The sequence below is a fragment of the Protopterus annectens genome, chromosome 12.part0, assembly GCF_019279795.1.
Source record: "Protopterus annectens isolate FY-2018-M chromosome 12.part0, PAN1.0, whole genome shotgun sequence".
Lineage (NCBI taxonomy): Eukaryota > Metazoa > Chordata > Ceratodontiformes > Protopteridae > Protopterus > Protopterus annectens.
Genome location: NC_056746.1, coordinates 674,622,747 through 674,631,920, shown reverse-complemented (window position 1 = coordinate 674,631,920; position 9,174 = coordinate 674,622,747).

The following is a 9,174-nucleotide window of genomic DNA, read 5'->3' as shown; positions in this document are numbered from 1 at the left end:
TGTATCCAAGTAGTCTGTACCTTGACAGTTTCCATTAAACACAAATGTTACCTTATACTTTAATAATGTCAGTGAAGCCACATAGAGTTAAAAGTTCTTAAAATAATCAGTGATTAGCCATTATATTTTCTTTGTTTTTATGTTAATGGAAGGGAGTATATTTTATTCTTCACTATTTATTATTAAAGTTCTAGAAACTGTTAGGAGTTTTAATTGTGCACAGTTAGTGCAGTGGATTAAAGCTGTAAGATGTCAGTGTTTTGCTTCTTGTGAAACATGGTTTGATTCCCTCTTTCTCCACTTGCCTGCTTTGTGACCTTGAACAAATCATTTAACCAGCCAGTGCTATAGGGCAATTGGGACACTGAGCTCATTGGTCTCCCAGACTGCATGCCTATTAATTACTTACTTATCTTAGCATAAGACGTTTGGACAAAGCCTAAAATAATGTAGGGACAAAAGCCCCATAATAGGGGAAGATTTTAAATATTGCACTTATAAACTTAGAAATTTGCTAGAACAGCAGGTTTTATGTTAGCATGCATTTTCTGAAAGATATAAAGTCTAAAACTCAAATGTGTGTCATTATTTAGTGACTTTAATTCTTAGTGATTTTCCAGAAGACCAAAAATTTATGGCAAAAATCTGGACATGCTATGAAAATCTTGACAGATGAGAGGTATGACTATGAAACAATTTCATTTAAACTGGTTCCCATTTTGTTTGGATAATGAGTAGTAAATACCAAACAAAGATTCAGTAACAGTTTCCTAAAGGCCAGATGACCAGCAGCCACATGCCAAGTAACAAATCCAGGAAGAGCCACAATACCGAGAAGCCAAATGCCCACACTACAAGAAACCTATTTATCTCTGACAGCTCTTTTTACAGTTGATGCTTAGTATTAAAGCTATGAGGCTATGAGCTGTTAGCAAGTTGTTTTTTACTTGTTGAACAGGATTTAATTCCCTCAAATTCCATTTACTGGCTGTGTAACTCTGAGCAGTTAACCAACCAGTGCTCCTGGGTCACCCCTGTAAAGGCTCACTTATGTCCAGTGGGCTAATCTGATAAACAAGAAGCTAAAAATAAATCAGTAAGCTAACCTGGTAAATAAAATAAACATCAAATAAAAATAGCATAACTAGGTAAATGTAAAATTGTCTAGAATAGGCATTCCATCAAATGTAAAGAAATAACTGTTTCACTTCCATTTTGGCAGCTCTAATAGAGAGTCACTATACTTGTGTCAAGTACTGTTACGGTTCTATGTGAGAACTATAACTTGTGCTGATTTATTACCTAGGGAACCTATTTGCATTTGGATATAGTATTGCTATTTGTTTTTATGAGATGAGATAACCACCTTTGTTATGGATGCTAATTTCCTGTAGGCTGCTTCCTTGCATGTGTCTGGATTGGCTGGCCATATATACTTGCTGATTGTAAATTTGCATCCATTTTACAGTCCTGCACATTTTTGTTCAGATATGCAAAGAGCTATGTTACCTAACACCTTACAAGCCCACTTTTATTGTGCAACCTGACTAGTGGTACTATCCACTGCAGAGTGCAGCTTCACAGTTTATAGTAGCCAGTGGGCACTCTTTTGATTCTCCTAATTGAAGAGCCTATATCAGGTAAAATGTTTCTGCTTTTTTTTTCCTGCCGCAAGGTAAGGAAACATTTTGTTGTGTTGTCTTACTAAGCTAAGTGTTTTTTAACTGCTCCAATTATCAAATTATATTCATGTACTTCTTATATCAGCTTAGCTAGTTTTATCCAGTTACACACAGTTTAAATTGTTCCTTTTTTCCCATTGTTGTATTTTGCAGTCTCAGTAGCTCAACAGGTAGCACATCTACCTCTGCTCCAGAAGGGTTGTGGGTTCTATTTCTGCACCAAGTGATTGGATTAATTTTAGCCAGGGACTGGTATAATAGTCAAGGTTTTTACCTCACAGACAGAAGGCACAGGATTTTATTCTTACCTTTGAAAGGAAAATGGTCTAGATTTAAAATGGCCCAGATGTGCAGTTAGCCTAGTACTTACCTAATTGAACTACAGGATTATGTTATATTGTGCCTATTAATCTGTGTTTGCTTTTCACTGTCATATGCTGTGCACTGTTATATTGCTTTATACATTTTTTCTTGTTTATTCGTGACTAGTGAGCTAATTTGATTGTATTGTTTTATATTGTTTATATTGTCAAATTGTTTTGATTATACTGTTTGATTATATTGATTATACTTTTATATTGTTTTGCACTATTATAATGCATTGTGCCTACTGTATAGGCATATAGACCTATCTATCTCACCAGTGGCTACATTGCTGAGATGTGTTTTACATGTAGTACTGTGTTTGTTTAGTATTCTGATGCACATTCTTGAGTTGCATTTTGTTTATACTGTGTTTATGCTGCGGTAGCGTTGTCACCTCACAGTAAGATGTTGTCCTGTTCGATTCTCAGCTAGAGCATCTTCTTTGTGGAGACATGCGTGAATGGGCATACCTTCGTTGAAGGTTGTGCGTCAGAGCCGGCAACTCGGTATGTAAAAATCTACTGCCAATCATTAACGGACTGGAGTTCCGCTGTGGTGACTCCTAACCGGGAATAGTCAAAAGACACAACATACTGTGTTTACCAAAGCGGGACTACAATCTGCCATTACATCATATTTTGCAAGTCCATTCAAAGAGTATCCTAAGGCAATGTAGCAACTGTCTCATGTTCAAAGACAATTCATTATTGCTACATGATGCAGAATCTAATTGTGAGAAGTGTAAATATCTATTTAGACCGGAAACTAACATCTCCCTCACCACAGTTATCAGTAAATGGCATAGTCCCACCCTACCACAATCCAACTCAAACACTGAGGTCATATATGCTGAGGTACTTAGACCCAGACCTCAGTGACTTATTCATGTTTTACCCACTATACACACAATGGTATCCACTATGACTTCCCTCAAAAGAGTTACCCTAGCTACATGTCTAAGCCCCAAATGGCGCCAGAGTATGCTATTACTCATGACAATGCTCTAATCATAGGTGACTCAATACCCAGATGTAAGGATAATCAACTTACCACCTGAGCAAGGAAAGTATGACCATTATCTATTTGTCAGATGACAGAATCCATGATGTCATTAAGGCTGTTAGATCTCTTCACTCTATGAATGCATATGAGCTGGTCTTTGCTTATGTGCAAGTAAATAGCCTTAAGATGATCCATCCTGTGGAATATTGAAAGAGGCATGATTTACATAGGTTCATAGGTTCATAGCTAAGTACTAGGCTAGCTGACCTTCTGGACCATTTTAAGCCTAGCCAGTTTCTATTTCATTCTTGAAATAACCTATCCCATGTGGTCGATAATTATATATTATCCCTACTGAAAATAACTGGTTACATACCATAGATAATATGAGGGAACCCATGCATGGGATAAAGGATTTAGGAGCTGCATCTGTCCTTTAGTCATACAGGGGGCAGTCCAGTGCTAAATTTTCTGTTTCCCATCCATAGATCTAAGCTGAGTTTGAAAATGGACAGAAATTAACTTTGTTTTTTGTGAATGGGGAGTCTGTTAAATAGCAGTGGTATCCTCTGTGAGATATACCTGTACCTCCAATCTGCTCTGTTGATGTTGCAGAAGAGGTTTAGATCCCTAGACTGAGTATTTATGATGTCATTTGACTTGCTGATATGCAGTAAATCCATCAGTAATGCATTGGAGGGTGCCTTTTATGCCAGGCACAGGTCAACTCTTAGCAGTCTGTAGGATACTGAGTATAATGACCGGGCTTTGAGTCAGTTAGTATAGGGCATGTTGTTTAGGTCTTGTATCCTTTAGTAAGGTATCTTTGTGGGTGTTCCAGTTGTTTCATGTGTCTGGACAGATGCATAACAAAGGGGGCATTGTAATTTGCCTAATGAGGGCCGAGTAAAAGGGGACAATGACATCCCTAGATTTAGACAAAATCTCTTTGTTTATAAGCTGTGCAAGATAGAAGGACTTTCTTACAACAATGGACACATGTTGGTCAAAAGCTAGGTCACTGTCCACATGAGTTCCAAAACCCTTAACAGATGAGAAAACTCTTATTGTCACTGCAATAGTTGCCTGGAGTACATGACATTCCTAAGGATACAATAATGCATTTTTGGTATTTAGTTTTAGTCCATGATTTTGTCACCAGTTATTTATTTGGGAGAAACCTCCCTGCAGGTGCACAGCAGAAACACTGAGGTGCACAGTACTACAGGTACATTGCAGTGCAGACTGCAGTAGGTGTAGTGAGGTGTGCAGTACAGCAGGCACACTAAGGTGTAGAACACAGTGAGCACTTTGACATGCACAATAATGGGAACACACTGAGCTGCACTGCACAGCAGACACACTGAGGAGCACCATATTGCAGGCATACTGAGTTGTAGAGTACAGTGAGGACACTGAGCTGCACAGCACATCAGTGTCACTATAGTGTACAATGCAGCATATGCCTTGATGTGCACCGTGTAACATGGACAGTGAAGTGCACAGTACAGTGAGCACTTTATTGTGTACAGTGATGGTAGCACACTGAGGTGCACAGTGCAGCAGACACATCAAAGTTGCACATTACAGTTGGAACAATGAGATACAGAATACAGGGGACACACTGAAGTGCAGAGGACAATTAGCACAATGAAACATACAGTATAGAGAGTGCACTGATGTGAAAGTGCAGGGGGACACTGTGGTATAAAATGCAATGGGCATGTTGAGGTTCTAACACAACAGGCATACTGACATAACCAGTGCAGCGGAAACACAGCTGTATGGAACAGCAGAGACACTGATGCACACACCGCAGCAAGGCACTGAGATGTACAGTTGAACAGGCACAATGAGGTGCACAATACAGTGATCACTCTGATATGCACAGTAATGCAGACACACAGTGGTTAACAGTGCAGCAGAGACATTGAGATGCATAGTGCAGTAGATGCACTGAGGTGCACAGTACAGAAGGAACACTGAGGTGCACAGAGAAGCAGAGATATTGAGATACACTATGCAGCAGGGACACTGAGGTGCACAGTGCAACAGATGGTCTGAGGTGCACAGAACAGTAAGCACCTTGACATACAAAGTTACGTGAGCACACTAAATTACAGAATACAGTGGGCACACTTGGGTGCACACTACAGCAGACACACTGTGGTTCACAGTACAGCAGACACAAGGAGGTGCTCAGTTCAGCCACTGATGTGCACAGTATGTCACAGATACCAAGGTTGCACATGTAGCAGATGTACTGAGATGGATAGTTTAGCAGGCACACTGAGGTTCAGAGTGCATTGTGTAACACATTGAAGTACTGAGATCCAGTATGACATCCAAGGACTTGTGCATAGCAGGGAGTAATGACATAGCTATGCCGCAAGGCAGTAAACTCTGTGAAACTATTCCATGTCAACAGAAAGAGTATCTTATGAAGCATATGGAACAAGGACTTTAACACAGAGATGTACTGGATGACATGGTCTACATTTTTCTATTGTGGGGTAGAGACTAGACATATATGTCGTGGATATGTTGCACATCTAGGCACAGCCATGTATGTTCCCTTGGTGATTATTTTAGTGTTACTGTTCACTGCACCTTGTTGGAGAATATGCATATAGGAAGCATGGTGTCTCACCTGTTATACAGGAGTGAAGAGAAACATTCATGTTATCAGGTCAGTGCACTGAAATAATTAGCCATTCTTTCATACCACACCTCATTAACATGTCATTATAATATCATCCACTGTTTCTGACATTACTGCTGCAGTATGTTACACTGATGGGTGGGACTGTATTTCTTGCATTTCTGCTACAGATGCCTTTTCTGTTTTTCACCATGGATTTCCTCTTCAGTATTAATCAATAGGTTTATTTCCCTTACACAATAAAATGGATCTGTGATTTGTAGATCTCTTTCTTTCTTTTTGTTTTTTTTTTTTTTTGAGTTGCAAGTACCTGCACCGCTGCATCTATGCCTTTGTTGGCTTTGGGACCTTGCTGTGATAGCAGTGGGCTAGACAGTACAACCAAGAAAGTGTGTCACAATGTACTGTAGCACATGCTGTTAGGCATGATGTCATGTCAGGAAGGCTATAAATTGCATAAGGAAAACTATTCAAGGTGCCACCTGAAACACCTCCAGTGGACAACCCATTAGCCACAAGTTCACTTCTCTTTGACATACCCTTCTGGTGTTTCTATTTACTGTTGCTTCCAAGTCACATTATGCATTTTAGCAGCCTTCAACTTTCAATAGCATTATTTGTGGATTTAATTTTTATTAGGTACAAGATCCATGGAAACAAATAAAAAGAAGAGTTTTGAACTGATGTGGGAAAAGTGGAAAATAAAGTAAATTATATTAATTCTGGTCTATGCATATATGAATTTTGGGGAAAGACAGGTCCTGTTTGCAGGAATAATAATAATAATAATAATAATAATAATAATAATAATAATAATAATAATAATACTAACCTATTATTGTGTTGAGAGATTTAAACTATAATTTAAGAAAGGAGATTTGTAATTTAAGAAAAGAGAAAGGTAAAATTGCCCAAGATATTAAAATGACAAAGAAAATTATAAAAATTTGTAAGCTAAGACTAAGAAAAAAAGTCTACCTAACTTAAAGGGAATTTAAGGTATATGATAAACTGTATACTATGCTCTGAAGTTATGAAAAAAAGGGGTCCCTGTTAAATTATTGAACGTTTCAAAGTTCGAATGTCGTATGGTCGACACCATATGATCAAACTTTGAAAAGTTCAAAAGTGAAAGATAACAGCTCCATATGTGCAAAATGGGAAGATTTCCCTTTTCTGCACTGAAGTGTGGTGTTGGAGTTGGTATATTTAAGTAGGGGGTATGGGGGGATGAAGGGAGGCTTGCCTCCCCTGCTCAGAACGTTAAGGTAAGTGTTTTTTTTTACGTTTTTATTATATATTCGAAGATTCAAGTTTCGCTCATATGTTGTCGAACATATGAAGTTCGAAATTTTGAAGCTTCGAATATATAATATAGACCCGAAAAAAAGTAAGGGCCAATACAGAGTCAAATTTTCTGTAATGAGTAGTGTGGACAAGGGCAGGAAAGAATGAAGATCTTATTAAAGAAGGAAAGAAATTTGAAAAGTAAAATGTAAGATACTGAATAATAAACATTTAAGAGAGGAAATAAGCCAGTTATGAAATGGTCATTTAGCAATGTGACAGTTTTATAGAAATTTTACATACTGTTGGGTAGTATACAAAAAAGTGTAAGAAAACACTTAAATAGAAAAGAGTGAGGGAAGGGAAGAAATTATAAAATATATGGGTCTAAAGAAATCTGTGAAAACTTAGTAGAATTTGTGAGTTAGAATTTAATGAAACAAAGGTTATATGAACATAACACAGAAATGTTAAAGATGTTCTAGTTTAAGCAGAATTTCTTTTTAAAAAGGAAAAAAAAAGGAGTGTATCCTTTTTTTGGGAAAAGTGAAAAGTAATGAAATAAGAACAAATATGACAGAGGAAAAGAAAGGAGAGATCAGATATAAACAGGCCTGGGAATTCAATAAACTCCTTGTAGGATTTGGGGGAAGCATACACAAATTTTACGTGTTTGTGCTGTGAGCAGCAGTGCTAATTACATATTCATGTCACACACTGTGTCTAAATGTAAACAAATACAGTTTTGTGGCAAGTAACACAGTTGTTGGTGCGGAAACCATGTAAAGAAACACAAACAGCAGCAGGCATGTAAACCTGTTTACCTACAGACAAACTAGGCCAGCTTGTTTGCACAAAATGCCACAATAATTACCAGGGTTATTAATACAGCCATGTATATATTGCCATCACATTACACGACAGTGTATACAGTGCAGAGTATTGTAGAAACCTGTTTCAGGCATACTGAACAAAAGCTTGTGTAAATGATCAGTAAGGGTACATAGACTGCATTATAAATAGTCACAGGAAGTGTGTGTATTTAATAGGTTCACATAGATGACTTATAGGAATAAACACAGGGAAACAGGCCAGGTGAAACATAGAAATGTACAGCAGATGAAGGCATGCCAATGAAGACAGTTGTAGCATGAAAACTAATCACATATCAGCATGATACAGTACGGACTGCACAGTGAATATGTATCTAGAATATGCCATCACCCAGGATGATCCCACAATATAAACAAGAATTGATCAACATCAACAATTGGCTTAGCTTCTACTGTCAGTCCAGGGGGATCCAATATCTCTCAGCCTGGAATGAGATGGTTGACAGGCCATGCTATTTTGCCACAGATGGTCTGCACTTGTGTCCTCTAGGCTGTTCTATATTGGCAAAGGTGCTATGGGGGAGCATAGTGTCTTTTTTAGGCAATGTCAAAGCAAAAAAAAAAATCCACTAGAGGCAAACTCAAGGTTCGGCTGCTTAATGCTAGGAATCTAAATATGAAGCTGCACTGAAGGAAATTGCCAACCTGCTAGCTGACAGATTTGATGCAGACTTCACTCACCTAGACCCACAGGCCATACCCAAAAGCATAACTGACAAGAGTCCCCTGTCAAGTATCTCTAGAGATCAGGTCATATCTTGCACTCTCCAAGGCTAAAAACATGGCCTTAATGGTACCTTACTAAGCAATCTAAAACAGGATCTAGCAGCCCCATGTAGTGTCCTCTTAAACCATAGCCTTAGAGATGCCTTTTTTCCAGCAGAACAAAAACAACAATAGTAATCCCCTTGCACAAAGGGGGGGGGGAGGCATCAACTGACCCTGGGAACTATAGACTCATAAGTCTAACCAGTCTCATCTGTAGGCCATAAAAAGAATCATCATGGACATTATCAACAAGGATAGGTGACCTTCAAACTCTAGACCCAAACCAATTTGGCTTTGATAAGGGTATATCATGCTTATTAAAGTTAGTAGACTTTTTTGAGAAAGTCACTAAAGACCTGGCTGAAGATAAGACAGTGTATACCAATTATCTTGACCTGACCAAGACTTTTGACTTGATCCCCTACTCAAGTATCATTGAAAAGCTCTCCCAGCTGTGGATTAACTCTTTTCACTAGATGTGTAGCCAATTGGCTCACTGACAGAACACATAGTG